The 20173-nt window shown below is 45.3% G+C and overlaps 1 protein-coding gene across 12 annotated transcripts in view; it reads right to left on the reverse strand.

Annotated features, from left to right (window-relative positions):
- LOC123001964 (thyroid receptor-interacting protein 11-like) overlaps positions 1-20173 on the reverse strand; it is a 44910-nt gene that overhangs the window by 12559 nt on the left and 12178 nt on the right. For 3 of the 12 annotated variants that reach the window (XM_057307549.1, XM_057307552.1, XM_057307553.1), the window contains exons 1-2: positions 4499-5246; positions 79-153 (exon numbers count right to left, since the gene is read on the reverse strand). The gene's annotated coding sequence lies outside the window, so the exon portion shown is untranslated. Of the gene's footprint in view, positions 1-78; positions 154-2329; positions 2509-3700; positions 5247-5276; positions 5392-5419; positions 6583-18490; positions 18571-20173 lie in introns of those variants that run through there. The other 9 variants (XM_057307557.1, XM_057307554.1, XM_057307556.1 and 6 more) reach the window with 7 other exon arrangements.

Raw genomic sequence — 20173 nt, forward strand, 5'->3', positions numbered from 1 at the left:
CCAGCATGCATCCGGCCCCCTCCCGACCGCTGCCTCTGACTCTGCCCGGCTCTGTCCTCTGGTCCAAGCCACACTTACTGGATGCTGGGCAGCTTTCTCGTGACAATCACTGCAAAGTCGACCTCAAAAATATTTTCATGGGAGATCTTCATCCTGAGGAAAAATACACAGCAAGTTTGCTAATTCTGTATTCCCGCATACATTTACTGACCATCTTCATGTACCGAGTACTAAGCCCCAAACAGCAACGGGCTATTTCAGGGATTTAAATCAGGAATGATATGGTCAGAAAGGTACTTTTCAGGTGACTTTGGTCTCTGTGTGGAGAATGGATAGAGGACAAATGTTAGGAGATTCTCAGAGCCGTCCAGGAAGAAGGTCCAGGGAAGAAGTCACAGGGAGCCTGAACTGGGGGAGCAGCCACTGGCATGGAGGTGGGGAGGCACTGAGAGGCGCTGGGGAAGTAGGAGCTAACAGATTTTCCAAAAAGCAGACTGAGACAGATTAGAGAGGGTCAGGAAACAATTGTGTGTTTGCGGGGGAGGGGTCGGGGCCAGCATGTGCGGGATCAAATAGGATACAACAGCAAACATCACAAAGCATCCCCGTCAGTGAGGGCGAGCACTGTCTTGTGGTACATTTACGTTTTTCTGTGAGAGTCGCCTACGGTGGGTGGGAAAGGGCAGGCGTCTGCAGCCAGGGAATGGGGGTCAGATCCCATCCACCACGTGTCTGCTGTGAGGCGCTGCAAGTCACTAAACTCCCTGGGCCAAGCTTTCCTCGTGTGCACAGTAGAGAAATTGACTGCACCTCACGGGGTTGTGAGGACTCATGAGGAAATAAATATACAAGCCACACGCACAGCAGGACCTGCGCTAGTAAGCGCCAAGGGTGTGCCTTTGATTTACTGACACGGGTACACAGATGTGGGGCCTGGCCTGGGCTGTACATGTATTTTTACTGTGGGCTGCAGTAGAGAGTGTGAAAGCCACACACAGAGACACACACACACAAACATACACACTGAGTTAGACAAAGACAGTCATACGCACAGAGACGCAAAGACCCACACACAGCGGCACACAGACAGAAGAGACAGACACAGAGAAACAGAGATACAAAATACAGACATGTAGACACACAGACCCCTACACACAGACACACAGAGAGGCAGAGACACAAAGACACAAACACAGAGACACAGACACACACACGCAGAGACTCACAGAGAACGACACACACACACACACACACATAGAGAGACACACTAACGGCCCTGCTCCACTACCTGCCTCCCCAGCCTGGTCACCCTCTGGGCTCCTAGCACATTCTCTCCATCTCTGTCATGTGCACTCACTCACTCAGCCCTGAGGAGGATTCTCGAACGCATTCTCTCCTCAGCTCACCAACTGCAAGGACACCCCTTTCTGGCCTGTTTCAACCACACACTGCATGAACCTGCAACAGCTCCTCACACCCCTGAGGCCTGGCAAGAAACAAGGCGCTCCACAACCTGCTGACTGTTCGGCATCCCCCCCGCCATGCATGCTTTTAACACCCTCGTGTCCACCTTACTTCTATTCCAGAAATACAGAACCAGTTGGTCAAAGGGGAAAGACAAAGAGAAACACAGATGCCGGTGTCCAGAATCAGGTGGTGGTGTCGCCGGTGCAGGCTGGGCCAAAGGAAAAGCGGGGGTCAGGATGATACCCCTGTTTCTGATGTGAACAACTGCGCAGGGAAGAGCACCGTGTATGTAGACGGTAGTATGTAGTATGTATATTAACTCACCTATGTAGACAGTCAGGAGCGATGGGAAGCAGGGATGGGGGAGGGTCGCTGTCTTAGGGGTTGGCATGATGGGGTCAGAAATCACAAGCAAGCATTTTCTAGTAGGAGGTGATCCCTATGGGTTAAGTGTTAGGACCATAGGTCCAGCTACCCCCCAACCTAGTGGAAAAATCAGAGGGTCTGGTTTGGGGGAGAGGGAGGGTGACAGAGGGACACAGGAGGAGAGAGTAAAGGACCGCTTCGTGATGTATCAGAAGAGACAGGCTCACCCACCTCAACCGTTCACTCTCAGAGCTGCCACACATGCCTGCCCGTCTGCAGAGCGCGGCGATGGACGAGCTAGCTGAGGCTACTGGGAGGAAAGGCTTAGGGCAGACGAGAACTAACTTCTGCTAGGAAACTCCACAGCACCCTTCCAGAACATTACTCCCACGACAGGAAAGGGTAAGGAGAGTCTAAAATTCCCAAAGACAATGAGAACAATTAAAAGCAGATGAAGGACAGCATATACTCCCACATCTTCTGTAGGACTTCTGACTTTAGTATAAAGAGCTTCCCCTTGGGGCGCCTGGCTGGCTCAGTCGGGTGAGCGGCCAATGATGATTTCGGTTCAGACCACGATCTCAGGGTCCTGGGATCCAGCGCAGTATTGGGCTCTGTGCTTAGAGGGGAGTCTGCTTAAGATTCTTCCTCTGCCTCTGCCCCTCCCCCCCCCAATAAAAGTCAAATCTTTAAAAAAAAAAAAAAAGCGCTCCCCATGCATCAGCTACTTGACCCTCAGAAGAACTGACTAAGGGGTCACTGGGGAGGGAAAGCTACCAAAAGGCACACCTCGAGCCTCTAAGGAACAGACAGCTTTTTTCTGGGCTTTCGAAAAGGAGCAAAATGGCTGCAGCACATGTTTCCACTTTCGACTCTGGGATTCCCTGAGTCTGTCTGACACGCCACTCAATGAAAGCTGGCGAGTCACAGGAGGCAAGAAAGACACCGAAGACAGGACCGGCTCCTGGATGGCAGCTGGGGACCGCCGTGAGGAAGCACAGCCCTTGGACTGGAAGAGGATCCCGCAGGGCCAACCGCAGCACAGGCTGCCCGAGGTGAGACCCACCCTCTGCGTCCTTGATCCTTGGGTTGTGTGAAAACAGAAGTCGGGAGACACCGATCAGCTGAGGTCCCTTAAAGGGGTTCACTGCCCCTTTATTCTGTTTCTGTGATGGTACTGGCTTTCCTGGGCCCTCCTGGTGCCCGGTGCCCGAAGTGGGGAGCCTTCAACTGCCCAAAGTCTTGGGCCCCTGAGATCAAACAGAACGAGCTCCCACGATGGTGGCAGCAAAAAGCCTGTGACCCGCTGCCTCTGCTGGTGCAGCTGGGGGAACATCCCCGGGGGAAGGTGCATGAGACAACGAGACTGGCAGCCAAAATTTTCCCTGCCCCGTTCTACAAGCACATACCTCTCAATACAGGGATTAGCAAATTTACTGTAAATGGCCAGAAAGTATTTTAGTCTTTGCAGGCCAGACAGCCTCTCTTGGAACTACTCAACTCTGCTGTCATGCTGGTAAAGCAGCCATGGAGAAGATGCAGCTAAATGGGAGTGGCTGTGTTGCAATAAAACTTTATTTACGACGATAGCTGAGTGGGCTAAATTTGGCCCGACAGGCCCAGGCTCCAAGAAGCAAAGAAGCATTGTTTATTTTTTATTATTTAAGAAACATATATATTTAAAAAAACCCTTTGGACCAATATAATTATCAAACAAAACAAAACACCTCCACAATATCTTACTGACCCTGTGCTGTTCGCCTTCCTCACTCCTGAGAGAGAACCTTTTTCTTGGAAGGGGTACCTAAGTCTCAATGTACCTTGTTCCCAGGAATAAAAATGTCAGATTTGTTCATTATTAACCCACCTACATGACAGCGGGGAGAATCCAAATGTCGGGACCAAGTCGAAACGGTGTCGGGCCGAGAGGAGGCATTTCTCCAATGCCTTCCACTCACACTGCACACGTTCTGTCACTGCCTTCTGCTCCCGTTCCTTCCACCACACCATGGTCACTGAGGTACAGACGCACCACAGCCCAACAGACCGCAGAGACCCCCCTGAACAAGCACAGGCTCTGTGTAGAGAACAGGGAAGGAACCTGGATTTGGAGGAGCTGCAGCCCATTTGGTCCCACTTCTGCCACTAACCAGACTCGTCTCCTTTCCTGTGAGTGAGCGCAGTTACACCTGTTCTTGCTCCCTAACAGAGCAGGTGAGGGACCAAATCAGGGAATAGCTGCAAAAGGCCTTTGTGTCATCGCACAATCACCCAGCCGTGTGCACCTCCAGCCTGTACCAAAGACACTAGCAGGATGACAATAAAATCTTCGTTATTGCCAATATGGCAGATGCAGGGGCTCTGGCTCTCATAATTCCACGGGCAGGGTTCTTCCACCCATGCAGAGGAAATGTCTACTAGGATTTTTATCCTAAGCCCTGTTTGTAACAGCAAAGGATGAGATGAAAGGCACCCATCCTTCACCAGAGCTCTGGGGACACTAAGTATGTGGCTGACGGGGGCAGCAGGCGCAAGCATCTGGGGACGGGGGCGCGAGACAGACCGTCACTGCATTCCCTCTGAATATATTTTAACATTTCTGAACCAGGCGGGCACCTTCACAGGTGAAACAATTTGGGAAAGAAGAGGCAGAATTTTCATTTACCTTTAATCTCCAGAGGTGGTATCCACCCCAGTCCCAAGATTTAGAATTTGACAATGACATTCTGTCTTCCGTAGAAATGCCTTTATAAGCGGACTCACGCCATGGACGTGAGCGAAATGTCCTGAGAGAGAGACAGAGACAAGCTATTGCTCAGTGAGGTGGGATATCATCCCTGCAGAGCACACGCCAGGAGAAAAGCAAATCAGGACACTTCTGCTCTTCCTCCGGGTCAGCGGGTTATTGTGGACTTCATGGGAGAAAGAGTGACTTTCACATTCTCTTCCTTTTTTAAATTTAATTCAAAGCTGCTACAATCAAAGTAAGTACAATCTATTTAATGATTTAATGGAATTAACGATCTTACAAATAAATTGCCCCTTGGGGCACCCGGGTGGCTGTTGGTTAAGCGTCTGCCTTTGGCTCAGGTCAGGATCTCAGATCCTGGGATCAAGCCCTGCATCGGGCTCCCTGCTCAGCTGGGAGCCTGCTTCTCCCTCTGCCTCTGCCCCTCCTGCTCATGGTCTCTCTTTCCAATAAAGAAATAAAATCTTTAAAAATCAAAATAAAATGTCCCATTATTTTACATGGGAAAGACAAGTGTTTTACATCAAAATGTCAGATCTAAATGTTCCTTTTGGAAACGCGCTTTTTCATAGCTAGGTAAAGCTACTTAGGACTCGACTAATACTCAGAATTGCGAGATCATGACAAAAATAATATTTTGGGGTCAGGAAATGGGGCAGATAAATGTCAAAAAAAAAAAAAAAGTATTTCTTACCGTGTTCCCTTCATCTCCATTCTGTGTGGGTAAGAGCCTCTATGTTTATAAAAAGGCCTCACAGAGCACTGGTGGGAGGGGAAGCCAGGAGTAAACGTTGCCCAATAAACGGACTTGTTTAGCTCCGGAGTGGGGAGCTGGAGTAAAGGGGATGGGAAATAAAAGAGGGGAAAGGAAGATAAAATCTGTGTTCTAAAGCCTTGCGCTTAACTATTTTAAGAACAAAATTGGAGTAGCATTTAGAAACTTACTGCAGTCCTATTGATTCTGCTACTACACAATTTGAGCTTGTATTTTACGTGTCTCTGGCTTCTTATTTTTCGAGGAAATCATTTTTATTGTATGTTATAGAGTATCATCCACAACAGGCTGATTATTGGGAAAAAACTTTAAAAATGCTCACCACACGCTGTTTGGGAAGCACTCTCCTAGTGGGCCCCAGTCTGGAGATGCCAGCCCAGGCAGAGGAAGAGGCAGGCTGGCTGACATGCTGCCTCGGGCACCCAGCTCCCAAGGCCCCGAGGTGGGTCCCTGCCTCTGCAGCAGTGGTACAGAAAGCTTCCTCAGGAGCCCAGGAGGGAGGCTTCAGGCCTCTGAGCCAGGCCTGGCCCCATCTTCCTAATGCCTGGGTTCATCCTGAGCTCCAAGTAAGATCCACGTCCTTTTTCTCAGGGACCACCACGTTAAACGTTCTTTGCATTTCTTATACAATCTACCCATAGGCTCCATCTTTAGGGCCAGGATTCCTGGCACACACAAGGACTGTGGTCACTTGGTTAATTTCTCAGTCTGGCTGAGACTGAGTCACCCTCCCACCTCAAATCCTTTCTGTGTCTTGATAGAAAGGACTTGCAGAGCCTAACAGTGTTATTACTGCTTTAATAAAGCCAAAAAAGTAATTCCTTCCTTGAACAGACAATTCACAGTGAAAGATCATATAAATGGCTCTTAAACATACAAAAATGATTTTCAACTTCACCCCCAAAATCAGAGGATTATAAAACAAAATTACTGTAAGATAACATGTTCCCATATCAGATTAACCACAATGAAAAGGTTCATAATACACTGTGTTCATGAGGATGTTGGGATAGGAGCACATTCATATGCCTGGAGAGAGTGAACACTGGAACTCTCTCTTTTTAAGCATGAATTCCTAAAACGTCAGGCCTCTGGGCTGATGAGGGGACGTTGGGAGGGAGGGGGTCACTTGCCTCTGTTAATTTCGGAGGACCTCCTCTCCTTAGACACTCTTACAATATGCTGGATGTAAGGGTCATGCCAGTAGCCAAGGCTTACTGCAAACCTGGAACAGAGGAAAGGAGGCAGATAAATAGAGGTCATTAGGTTCTGGCCCAGTTCTCAGGACCCAGGTCGAGGAGGAAAATCATCTACCTCAAAAGGCCAACAGAGGCACGTTTGGTGCTCCCTTACCAATGTCAACAGACTCGGCCATCCCTCTTGGTGCTCACATACACGGCCCCTCAACCTCCCCACAGTGGCCATTTCTTTCCTCTCTTTACTCATGCGGCTAACTCTTTTTCCAGGACCCTAGAGAGCACATAACCTCACCTCATACCTCACCTAGAAGACCTGCCACCACCTATTCCCTCAGCAAACTCACTGGCCAGAGCCAATCAGACAACTCTGCTCAACCAGAAGTTCTGTGTCCATAGGAAAGGAGATCCAGGATTGTTTTGTGAAACTTATGAATGACTACCTAAGTATTTCCCCCGGCTCTGTATTAGGTACCAGTCCTTCCACATCCCTTAAGCAGGTCATAGTGGGAAAACCAGGAACAAATAAACACAACTGCTACAACCTAGAAAATGCTAGAGTAGCCTGTACTCTCTGGTCTATACAACCGGAAAATGCTATGGTAGCCTAAACTCTCCCTGGTCTACGCTACAAGGAAGCAAAGTTTTGGTGTTCTAAGCCGGGGAGCTGAAGTCCAAATATCCCTGAAGGTCTTCTGTCAAACCTGAGTGGAACTAGCCTTAGGACAACAAGACGTAGGGGAAGGAGCCTGGAACGCTAAGGCCATGCCAAGTCACTGTGGGCCTGGAGTCTGCTCTGCCCCTCATCAGTTATCTTGTGAATTAATATATATGTTTACCATTTATTTATTTTTTAAGGTTTTATTTATTTATTTGAGAGAGAGAGAGAATAACTGAGAGAACACAAACAGGGGAAGTAGCAGAGGGAGAGGGAGAAGCAGACTTCCCACTGAGCAGGGACCCTGATGGGGGGCTCGATCTCAGGACCCTGAGATCATGACCTGAGCCCAAGGTAGCCGCTTAACTGACTGAGCCACCCATGCACCCCTGTGTTTAACATTTCAACCAAATGGAGGTGTACCTGGGTGGCTCCGTCAATTCAGTGGCTACCTTGGGTTTAGGCTCACATCATGATCTCAGGGTCCTGGGATTGAGCCCCGTGTCGGACTCTGTGCTCAGCAGGGAGTCTGCTTCAGGATTCTCCCTCCCTTTGCCCATCCCCCTGCTCACTCTCTAAAATAAATAAATATTTTTTAAAAAGTAATACATAGAGGGAGGGAGGCAAGATGATGGAACAGCAGGGGACCTCAATTCATCTGGTCCCTGTAATTTAGCTAGATAACTATTACGTCTTTCCGGACACGTATGAATTCAATCTGAGATGTACAGAAAGAATTGCTGGAATTCTACAAAGAGAAATGTGACCACTTTTTGCAAAGTAGAAGGTGCGGAGAAATGAATCTGTGGGGACATATGGGAAGATCATCTGCGGGGAGAGGGAGCCTGTGTGAGCCGTCCACAGGAAAGTGACATAACCCCAGAGTGCAAAATCAGACCTTTAGAAATCTGCTCCAAGTGAGAGACGTCCCTGCCTGAAAGGTGCTCAGGTGGCGAGGTGGGGCAGAATCCCAGGTGGGGCAGTGTGGTCTCAGGATCCCTAGGGTCACAGGAAAAACAGGGGTACCTGAGCCAGCAGAGTTCCCAGGCACTGGAGCCGGGAAATCTGTTAGGGTCGGGGAGCAGAGGAGGGGGATTGCCATAAACCTCAAACCGCAGCTTGGTCAGGCAACAGCTATCATGTGGGGGCCCTGCAAAGGACAGAAAAGCCGCGACCCTCCGCCTTCTCCTGGGAGGATCAGTGCAGGCATGCACTGCAGGAGACTGCAGAGTTTGGTATACACAAAAGTGAAGACCCCTTATCCCTGAGGGTTTACTGAAGAGAGGGAACCATGATCTTTCAGCACAGGGACTGGAGATCAGGGCATGACCACTTTTGTTTTCATCCTCTAAAGAGGCCCAGAAAGCCTTCAGGGAACAAAAGCCATACAGACCAACTAGAGGCAGTTTACACTGAGCCTGGCCCCCTGGAAATGGAGGGTACAACTCCCCCCAGGCAAAGACACCTGAGAATCAGCACAGTGGGCCCCTCCCCCAGAAAACCATGTGGAAAAACAGGTGAACACCAAGTTTAGAAGCAAGCACTAGGGGAAAACAGTAAATAAAATTCAAAGGTTTTCTCGTGATTTGTTGATCTTTCAGTTTAAAATTTTCCTTTTCTTTTTTCCTTTTCAACTAGTTTCGTATATTATCAACTCTTTGCTTTTAAGTCTTTTTTTAACTTTCATTTTTTTACATTTACATTAGATATATTCTTCCTTTTTGGCTTCTTTTCACTTTATTCAATTTTATGTTTCTGTATATGTATATATACATACACACACACATTGGTGATTTTACATTATTGGGATTTAGTGTCTTTTAACAAACAGACTAAAATATACCCAAGACCAAGTGGATCACCTGTTTTGAACACCTGGGAGATTATATTCTCTCTTCTCCCCTACCCTTTTTTTTTTTCTTTTTTGGTTTCTGACCTCTTTGGATTTGTCTAGTGTGGATTTTGCTTGGGTCGTGGTTAATATTTTTGATTTTGCTCTCCTGTTCATCCATTCTTCTGTGAGCAAAATAACTAGAAGGAGGAATTCACAACAAAAGAAAGAACCAGAGGCAATACTCTCTGCCACAGATCTAATTGATATGGATATAAGTAAAATATCAGAGCTGGAATTCCGGATAACTATTATAAAGTTATTAGCTGGGCTTGAAAAAAGCATAAAAGAGACTAGAGAATCTTAGTGCAGAAATAAAATCTAATCGGGCTGAAATTTAAAATGCTTTAACTGAGATGCAGTCTAAATTGGATGCTCTAACACCTAGGGTAAGTGAGGCAGAAGAGAGAGTAAGTGACATAGAAGACAAGTTGATGGAAAGGAAGGAAGCCGAGGGAAAGAGAGAAAAACAATTAATGGACCATGAAGGGAGGCTTCAAGAAATCAGCAATACCATAATGCAAAACGATTACTGGGGTCCCCGAGAACAAAGAAAGAGAGAGAGGGGAGACAGAAGGTATATTTGAGCAAATCATAGCTGAGCATTTCCCTATCCCAGGATGGATACAGGCATACAAGTCCAAGATATAGAGAGGACCCCCCTCAAAATCAATAAAAAGAGATCAACACTCCAACATACAAGAGCGAAGCTTGCGGATTTCAGACATAAAGAGAAAATCCTAAAAGCATCTCGAGACAAGAGGTTCCTAACCTAAAAGGGTAGCAACACTAGGCTGGCAGCAGACCTATCCACAGAGCCCTGGGAAGCCAGAAAGGGCTGGCATGATATATTCAGGGTACTAAATGAGAAAAACATACAGCCAAGAATACTTTATCCAGCAAGGCTGTCATTCAGAATGGAAGGAGGAATAAAGGGCTTCCTGGACAAACAGAAACTGAAAGAACACATGACCACTAAACCAGCCCTGCAAGAAATATTAAAAGGGATCCTCTAAGCGAAGACTGAGCCCAAAAGTAATGTAAACCAGAAAGAAACAGAAACGATCTACAGAAACTGGGACTCTACAGGTACTACAAAGGCACTAAATTCATATCTCTCAATAGTTACTCTGAATGTAAATGGGCTAAATGCTCCAATCAAAAGACACAGGGTATCAGATTGGATAAAAAAGCAAGACCCATTCATATGCTATCTACAAGAGACTCCGACACCTCCAGATTGAAAGTGAGGAGGGTACAGATCCATTTATGATGCTAATGGACTTCAAAAGAAAGCTGGGGTACCAATCCTCACATCAGACAAATTAGATTTTAAACCAAAGACTATAGTAAGGCAGGAAGAGGGATGTTATATCATACTTAAAGGGTCCACCCAATAAGAAGATCTAACAATTATAAATATTTATGCTCCTAACATGGGAGCAGCCAATTATATAAGTCAATTGAAAACCAAATTAAAGAAACACATTGATGATAATACAATAATCATAGGGGACTTCAACACCCCACTCACAGCAATGGACAGATCATCTAAGCAGATGATCAACAAGGAAACAAGGGCTCTGAATGACACGCTGTACCAGATGGACTTCATGGATATATACAGAGCATTCCATCCTAAAGCAAAAGAACACACATTCTTCTCCAGTGCACATGGAACATTCTCGAAAACAGATCACACTGGGTCACAAATCAGGTCCCAACCAATACCAAAAGACTGGGATTATTCCCTGCATATTTTCAGACCACAATGCTTTGAAACTGGAACTCAAGCACAAGAGGAAATTTAGAAGGAACACCAACACTCAGAAGCTAAAGAGCATCCTACTAAAGAATGAATGGGTCAACCAGGAAATTAAAGAAGAATTTTAAAAAATTCGAGGCAACTGGGTGACTCAGTCGTTAACTGTCTGCCTTCGGCTCAGGGCATGATTCCAGGGTCCTGGGATCAAGCCCCACATTGGGCTCCCTGCTTCTCTGAGAGCCTGCTTCTTCCTCTCCCACTCCCCCTGCGTGTGTTCCCTCTCTCGCTGGCTGTCTCTCTCTCTGTCAAATAAATAAATAAAATCTTAAAAAAAAAAAAAGAATTAAAAAAATTCTTACCGAATGCAAATGAAAACGCAGCTACTCAAAACCTTTGAGATACAGCAAAAGCAGTCCTAAGAGGAAAGTACATAGCAATACAAGCCTTTCTCAAAAAAAAATTAGAAAAGTATCAAATACACAAGCTAACCTTACACCTAAAGAAGCTAGAGAAAGGACAGCAAATAAAGCCTAGACCAAGCAGGAGAACGGACATTATAAAAAGCAGAGCAGAAATCAATGAAATCGAAACCAGAAGAACAGTAGAACAGATCAATGAACCTAGAGCTGATTCTTTGAAATTATTAATAAGACTGATGAACCTCTAGCCAGACTTATCCAAAAGAAAGGGGAAAGGACCCAAAATAATAATATCATGAATGAAAGAGGAGAGATCACAACCAACACCAAGGAAATACAAACAATCTTAAGAACATATTATGAGCAGCTATATGACAACAAATGAGGCAATCTGGAAGAAACGGATGCGTTCCTGGAAACTTACAAACTACCAAAACTAAATCAGGAAGAAACAGAAAATCTGAACAGACCCATAACCAGCAAGGCAATAGAAGCAGTGATAGAAATCTCCCAACACACAAGAGTCCAGGGCCAGATGGTTTCCCAAGGGAATTCTACCAAACATTTAAAGAAAAACTCATACCTATTCTTCTGAGGCTGTTTCAAAAAATAGAAATGGAAGGGAAACTTCCAAACTTGTTCTATAAGGCCAGCATTACCTTGATCCCAAAACCAGACAAAGACCCCATGGGTTTAAAAATTCTCACCAACATACTATCCCGTAGGATACAACAGTACGTTAAAAGAAGTATTCACCATGACCAAGTGGGATTTATTCCTGTGCTGCAAGGGTGGCTCAACATTCGCAAATCAAATCAACATGATACATCACATTAATAAAAGAAAGGACAAGATGCATACGGTCCTCTCAACTGATGCAGAAAAAGCACTGGACGAAATGCATCATCCTTTCTTGATTAAAATTCTCCACAGTGTTGGGGTAGAGGGAACATACCTCAGTAACATAAAAGACATCTACGAAAAGCCCACAGCGAGTATCACTCTCCATGGGGAAAAACTGAGAGCTTTTCCCCTAAGGTCAGGAACACGACAGGGATGCCCACTCTCACCACAGCTGTTCAAATAGAAGTCCTAGCCTCAGCAATCAGACAACAAAAAGAAATAAAAGGCCTCCAAATGGGCAAAGAAGTCAAACAATCACTCTTTGCAGATGACACAATACTTTATGTGGAAAACCCAAACGACTCCACCCCAAAATAGCTAGAACTCATACAAGAATTCAGCAACACGGCAGGATATAAAATCACCGCACAGAAATCAGTTGCATTTCTATACACTGACAATGAGACAGAAGAAAGAGAAATGAAGGAATCGATCCCATTTACAATTGCACCAAAACCCATAAGATACCTAAGAATATACCTAACCAGAGAGGTCAAGGATCTGTACTCCAAAATCTACAGAACACTTATGAAAGAAATTGAGGAAGACACAAAGAAACGGAAAAATGTTCCATGCTCATGGATTGGAAGAATATTGTTAAAATGTCTATGCTACACAGAGTAATCTATACATTCAATGCAATCCCTATGAAAAAACCATCAACTTTTTCACAAAGCTGTAACAAATAATCCTAAGATTTGTATGGAACCAGAAAAGACCCCAAAGAGCCAAAGGAATGTTGAAAAAGAAAACCAAAGCTGGGGGCATCACAATGTCAGACTTCAAGCTCCATTACAAAGCTGTAACCATCAAGACAGCATGGTACTGGCACAAAAACAGACACATGGATCAATGGAACAGAACAGAGAACCCAGACATGGACCCTCAACTCTATGGTCAACTGATCCTCGACAAAGCAGGAAAGAAATCCAATGGAAAAAGGAGAGCCTCTTCAATAAATGGTGCTGGGAAAATTGGACAGCTACATGAAAAAGAATGAAACTTGACCACTCTCTCACACCATACACAAAGATAAACTCAAAATGGATGAAAGACCTTAATGTGAGACAGGAATCCCACAAAATCCTAGAGAACATAGGCAGCAAGCTCTTCCACCTCAGCCGCAGCAACTTCTTGCTAGACACAGCTCCAAAGGCAAGGCAAGCAAAAGCAAAAATGAACTATTGGGACTTCATCAAGATAAAAAGCTTCCACACAGCAAAGGAATCAGTCAACAAAACTAAAAGGCAACCCACAGAACGGGAAAAGATATTTGCAAATGTCTTATCAGATAAAGGGCTAGTATCCAAGATCTATAAAGAACTTATCAAACTCAAAACTCAAAAAATGATCCAGAAACGGGCAGAAGACATGTACAGATATTTCTCCAAAGAAGACACACAAATGACCAACAGACACATGAAAACCTGCTCCATATCATTTGGCATCAGGGAAATACAAATCAAAACCACAATGAGATAAAACTTCATACCAGTAAGAATGGCTAAAATTCACAAGACAGGAAACAAATGTTGGCAAGGATGAGGATAAAGGTGAACACTTTTACACTGTTGGTGGGAAGGCAAACTGGTGCAGCCACTCTGGAAAACAGTATGGAGGTTCCTCAAGAAGTTAAAGATAGAGCTACCTTGGGATGCCTGGGTGGCTCAGTCAGTTGAGCATCTGCCTTTGGCTCGGGTCACGATCCCAGACTCCTGGGATCACGTCCTGCGTCGGGCTCCTTGCTCAGCGGGAAGCCACCTTCTCCCTCTGCCTCCCATTCCCCCTGCTTGTGCTCTCTCTCTCTGACAAATAAATAAAATCTTAAAAAAAAAAAAAGAGCTACCCTACAACCCAGCAATTGTACTACTAGGTATTTACCCCAAAGATACAAATGTAGTGACCCGAAGGGGCACGTGCACCCCAATGTTCACATCAGCAATGTCCACAACAGCCAAACTGTGGAAAGAGCCAAGATGGCCATCGATAGATGAATGGAAAAAGATGTGGTATTACCATCTATACCACATCTATACCATGTGGAATATTACCCAGCCAACAGAAAGGATGAAAATTTACCATTTACATCCACGTGGATAGAACTGGAGGGTATTATGCTGAGCGAAGTACACTAACCAGTCAGTAAGACAAAGTCAATTATCATATGGTTTCACTCATATGTGGAATATAAGAAACAGGCCAGAGGACCTAGGGGAAGGGAGGGAAAACAGACTGGGAAGTCATCAGAGATGGAGAAAAACCATAGGAGACTCTTAACTCTAGCAAACAAACTGAGGGTTGCCGGAGGGGAGGTGGGTGTGGGGGTGACATAATTCGGTGATGGGCATTAAGGAGGGCACGTGATATGATGAGCACTGGGTGTTACACAAAACTGACAAACTACTGAACACTACATCTGAATCTATGGATGTACTGTAAGTTGGCTAATTGAATTTACATTTTAAAAAAAGTAATAAATAAACCAAATGGAGTTGGTTTTCTGTTATTTACACCCTGAAACATCCTAAATGATATCCTGAGCGCATCAGCTCATTTCCACTTGCTTGAGGAGTAAGCTGAAAGGGGTAGGGTGTGGGTGTGGGTGTGTGTGTGTGTATGATGTCACCCAGCTGGGTTCTGAGCTCCCAGAAGCAGATAGATATTCTATTTTCTCTTTATATCCACTGACAAGGCTTACTGCTCTCTTGACTACAGTCGGTGCAAATCCTGTACAAACATGTCCCCCCCCAGTCTCCCACGTCCATGTTCCCACATCCACAGACACCCATAAGGAAGCACATACCTTCGGCTACTCAAGGCAGCAACTCAACACAGAAACACACAAAGTACGCACTAAGGGACACAATTACCTGCAAGCCCAGATTGTCAAGGAAAGCTGACCTATAGAGTTTTACAAGGGTGAACAGGCTCAGTTGTCTAAAATGGTGCTTTTCAAACAATGAATTGTGACCCATCCATGTCATAAAATCAATGTAATAGTTTGCAAATCACCGTCTTAGAAAATACAGTCAACTAGAGTAAACTAGAAAAAATCAGTATGGACTACATACTGTAAGAGTTAAAGACTGTTTCAGGAAGCTTTGGTCGAAGTATGTGTTCTGGGTATAAGTGTCATGAAAAATCTGTTCTCCAAACAAACAAAACAAAACAAACTCTTCAAGAAAGAAAGCAAACTGATGGTTGCCAGAGGTAAAGGGGGGGGGGCGAAATTGGTGAAGGGGATTAAGAGTTACAATCTTCCACTTATATAAATAACTCACAAAGATGAAAAGTACAATGTCTGGAATATGGTCAAATAAAATTGTAACAATGCCCTACTGTGTGACATATAGTGACTATACTTAATCGTGGTGAGCGCTGTGTAATGTATACAGACTTGTCAAATCACTATGCTGCACACCTGAAACTGATATAACATTGTATAGATGGATTACTTCAATAATTAAAACAGAGCCAATTGCTCTCTGTTGGTGCTTTGAGGAGCACTGTCCTCAAAGGCATCATCTAGTGCCATCTAGTGGTAAAAGCCACATCTGCAGTTGAAGCAAGAACCACAGACCAGTGATGAGAACAGTCCTCAAACATGGATGTCTGGTTGGAAGGAACATTCCAAATGACTGGCCAACCCTGACATCCGGTGCCAGAACCCTTCAACAACACCAAGCCACTCCCTGAGCACGCCCCACAAAGAAGGCACTCGCTCCACCACTCAGCGGCTCTACCTGCTGAAAAGCTGACCAAGCTGCCTTCCTCTAGGAGCTCCTCCCTGTACTTCCTACTGCCCTCTCCTGGATGACAAGGAGCAGCTGCTGCATTCGCCCTCAGTTTAACACTATGGATCCAGTTCAAGCAATACCTGTCCAGTGTCTGCTAAGTGCCAGGCATTGGGGATACCGTGGGGAGCCCGGGAAGAGCAGACACAAAGAGACATAAGAGCTTATGCCAGATGAAGGACAACAGCATGGGGGATGGAAGGACCTGCACTAGAGAAGGTAAAAGGGAGGCCTCCCTGAAAAGGGAAGGCCACGTGGAGCCCCACAGAATCGGAGAGAGCTGTGCAAAAGGCATTCCAGACAGGACACACAACAGATAGAAATGCTCTGGGGCAGGAAGCGCCTTGGAATGTTCCAGTAGCAGAAGGCAGGCAGGGAGGCTGAAGAACAGCAGAGAAACAGGAGAAACATCAGAGATTTCTGGGGTGCATGGGTGTGTATGTGTATGTGTGTGTTTTAACTTCTCTTTGTTTTAGAATGTTTCTACACTAACCATATGCCGTATTTCATTCTAAGACACCATCAATTGTAAGACAGAAAAAAGAAGAAACACTGCCAGTTAGTCAGTGTTTTTCTTATTGCTTAGAATTCTAATTTTGTGTTTATGAAAAAGCCCTTTTAGACTTATTTGAACAGAATGAAAGGAAAAAGATGAGTGACATGGGTTGGTTAGGTCTTCCCTTTCAGGATATCTGGGAGTTTCCACACAGCATTGACCTTCGTGCAGCCAAGCACACTGGCGAGGCTGCGCTTCTGAAGAGATCGCCATCATCGGCTCTGAGATTTCTTTCCAAGCTCCTGACCCTCCAGGTGTAGGCTGTGTTACTGAGTCTTTCTTGGTCTGATCAGAAGGTATCGATGGATGGTTCTCGAACAGCAATTAGAATTTGTGCCCCTTCTTCAAATGGCCCCTAGATGGTACGTGGACTGAAGCAGCCAGGGGCTGTGAGTGCAGCGGTCCAACCACTCCACGAGGAAGACTGAGCACGTCCATGTGCACACGTAATGACAACTCTAACACGATGCTCCAGTGACTGCAGGACACACCAGGAAGAAATCAGGGGTGCCTGGGTGGCACAGTCTGTTGGGCAGCCGACCCCTGGTTGTGGCTCAGATTGTGATCTCAGACTCTTGAGATTGAGGCCCATGTCTGGCTCTGCAATGGGCGTGGAGCCTGCTTGGGATCTTTCTCTCTCCCCTGCCCTCCCCACCACTGCTCACACGTGTTCTCTCTCTCTCTCTCTCTCTCAAAAAGTTAAATAAATAAATAGATATTGAAATAAAATGCCAAGAATGAAAAATATCAGATTTAGAAAGACCTTTTAACAGTGTTCATTCAATCCACGATTGTCCTGAAATTTTCATGACATTCACCATGCACCTGCTCCATTTAATATTCCTTTATTTTACATTTTTTAAATATTTTATTTATTTATTTGAGAGACTGAGAACAAGCAAGAACGACAGCACAAGCAGGGGGAGTGGCAGAGGGAGAGGAAAAGGGAGAAGCGTGCGGGGAACCCGACATGCAGCTCAATCCCAGGACCCCGAGATCATGACCCAAGCCAAAGGCAGATGCTCAACCCACTGAGCCACACAGGGGCCCCTCAACAGTCCTTTAGATCAACTCACTTCTTTTAGCACCCAGGTGTGACGTGCTACCTAATATTTTCTTCTAACACACCCTGTAATCAATACCTTTGAAAATGTAACACATCTACCGGGGTGCCACCTAAAGTCACCTCACATTCCTCCCGTGGGAAACGCGGATCTGGTCCAGCCACCTGTTCATTCAAGAAGCACTGACTGACTTTGCCCTATCGGCAGGAGTGTCACCTGCAACACTGGGAACTTGCCAGGAGAGGTGTGACATGCCCTCCAGCGGGCAGTTCTTCGTCTGAGGGAATGGGAAGGGGCCCTCCCCGCTCTCCCAGCCAGTGAGGGTCGAGGCTGGGGCTGCTTCATTTCACTTCTAATCAACAGTGCTGAGTGCTGACTCCAGTGCCAGGCATTACTCCGCATGCTGGACAAACAGGAACACGTACAACCCTCGGAAGCAGCCTATGTGGAAGGCACCGCTTTACAGACAGAGGTCAAGGCTGTTTCCTCAAGCTGTGCAACCTTGCAGGAAACTTCATTCTATTGCTTTTCAAACCTACTTACCCACTTGGACTTCCATCCCTCCCCCAACACTTCAGTTGCGCAAACGGTGTCTGTGTGGATGTGTGTATTTATACGCAGGGTACGTACATATATACGTACCTACGATGTATATTTATGCAATTGCAAAAATCAATCCGATACTCTTCGCATCGGTTTTCAAGTTTGGAATGTTAACTGCAGGCTGCATACTGGCCTGTAAGATATTGCTCTACCTCTCATTTTTATCGTTGTTCTTTTGCATGGACTAGTCTCAGTGTTTGGTTTCTATTTCTTGTTGGTTTCGTTCTTGGTTATAAATGGAAGGCAGGAAGCAAAGTCTTAAGGGCAATAAACTTTGTACCTACACAGACTTTGAGTCTGTTTTCCTTCTTGTGAGCGCCGTTGCTTTCCTCAGCGGATCCGCAAGGCCTAAAGTGTTAATCACCTAAGGAAAATACAAAACAAAAACAAAGAGTTTTGTCAGAGTTTATCACTGACTCAATCTCTTCATAATTAATTGGCCTGTTTAAAACATCCGGTGGAAAAAAGACAGTCTCTTCAATAAATGGTGCTGGGAAAATTGGACAGCTACATGCAAAAGAATGAAACTTGACCACTCTCTCACACCATACACAAAGATAAACTCCAAATGGATGAAAGACCTCGATGTGAGACAGGAATCCATCAAAATCCTAGAGGAGAACATAGGCAGCAACCTCTACGACATCGGCCAAAGCAACCTTTTTCATGACACACCTCGGAAGACAAGAGAAACAAAAGATAAAATGAACTTGTGGGGCTTCATCAAGATAAAAAGCTTCTGCACAGCCAAGGAAACAGTCAAAAAAACTAAGAGGCAGCCCACGGAATGGGAGAATATATTTGCAAATGGCGCTACAGATAAAAGACTGGTATCCAAGATCTACAAAGAACTTCTCAAACTCAATACGCGAGAAACAAATAAACAAATCACAAAATGGGCAGAAGATATGAACAGACACTTTTCCAATGATGACATACAAATGGCTAACAGACACATGAAAAAATGTTCAAAATCATTAGCCATCAGGGAAATTCAAATCAAAACCACACTAAGATACCACCTTATGCCAGTTAGAATAGCAAAAATTGACAAGGCAAGAAACAACAATTGCTGGAGAGGATGTGGAGAAAGGGGATCCCTCCTACATTGCTGGTGGGAATGCAAGTTGGTACAGCCACTCTGGAAAACAGTGTGGAGGTCCCTTAGAAAGTTAAAAATTGAGCTACCCTATGACCCAGCCATTGCACTACTGGGTATTTACCACAAAGATACAGAAGTAGTGAAGAGAAGGGCCATATGCACCCCAATGTTCACAGCAACATTGTCCACAATAGCTAAATCATGGAAGGAACCGAGATGTCCTTCAACAGATGACTGGATTAAGAAGTTGTGGTCCATATATACAATGGAATATTACTCAGCTATCAGAAAGAACGAGTTCTCAACATTTGCTGCAACATGGACGGCACTGGAGGAGATAATGCTAAGTGAAATAAGTCAAGCAGAGAAAGACAATTATCATGATTTCTCTCATCTATGGAATAGAAGAACTAGGAAGATCGGTAGGGGAAGAAAGGGATAAAAAAAGAGGGGTAATCAGAAGGGGGAATCAAGCATGAGAGACTATGGACTATGAGAAACAAACTGAGGGCTTCAGAGGGGAGGGGGTGGGGGAATGGGATAGACTGGTGATGGGTAGTAAGGAGGGCACGTATAGCATGGTGCACTGGGTGTTATACGCAACTAATGAATCATCGAACTTTACATCAGAAACCAGGGATGTACTGTATGGTGACTAACATAACATAATAAAAAAAAATTAAGAAAAAAAACAAAACGGGCGCCTGGATGGCTCAGTCAATTGAGTGTCCGACTCTTGATTTCAGCTCAGGTCATGATCTCAGTGTTCAGGCTCCAAGCTCAGTGCAGACTCTGCTTGTCCCTCTCCCTCTCTCCTTCCCGCCCACTCTGTCTTTCTGTCTCTGTGTCTCTCTCAAATAAATAA

This window comes from Ursus arctos, unplaced genomic scaffold, assembly GCF_023065955.2.
Source record: "Ursus arctos isolate Adak ecotype North America unplaced genomic scaffold, UrsArc2.0 scaffold_50, whole genome shotgun sequence".
Classification (NCBI taxonomy): domain Eukaryota; kingdom Metazoa; phylum Chordata; class Mammalia; order Carnivora; family Ursidae; genus Ursus; species Ursus arctos.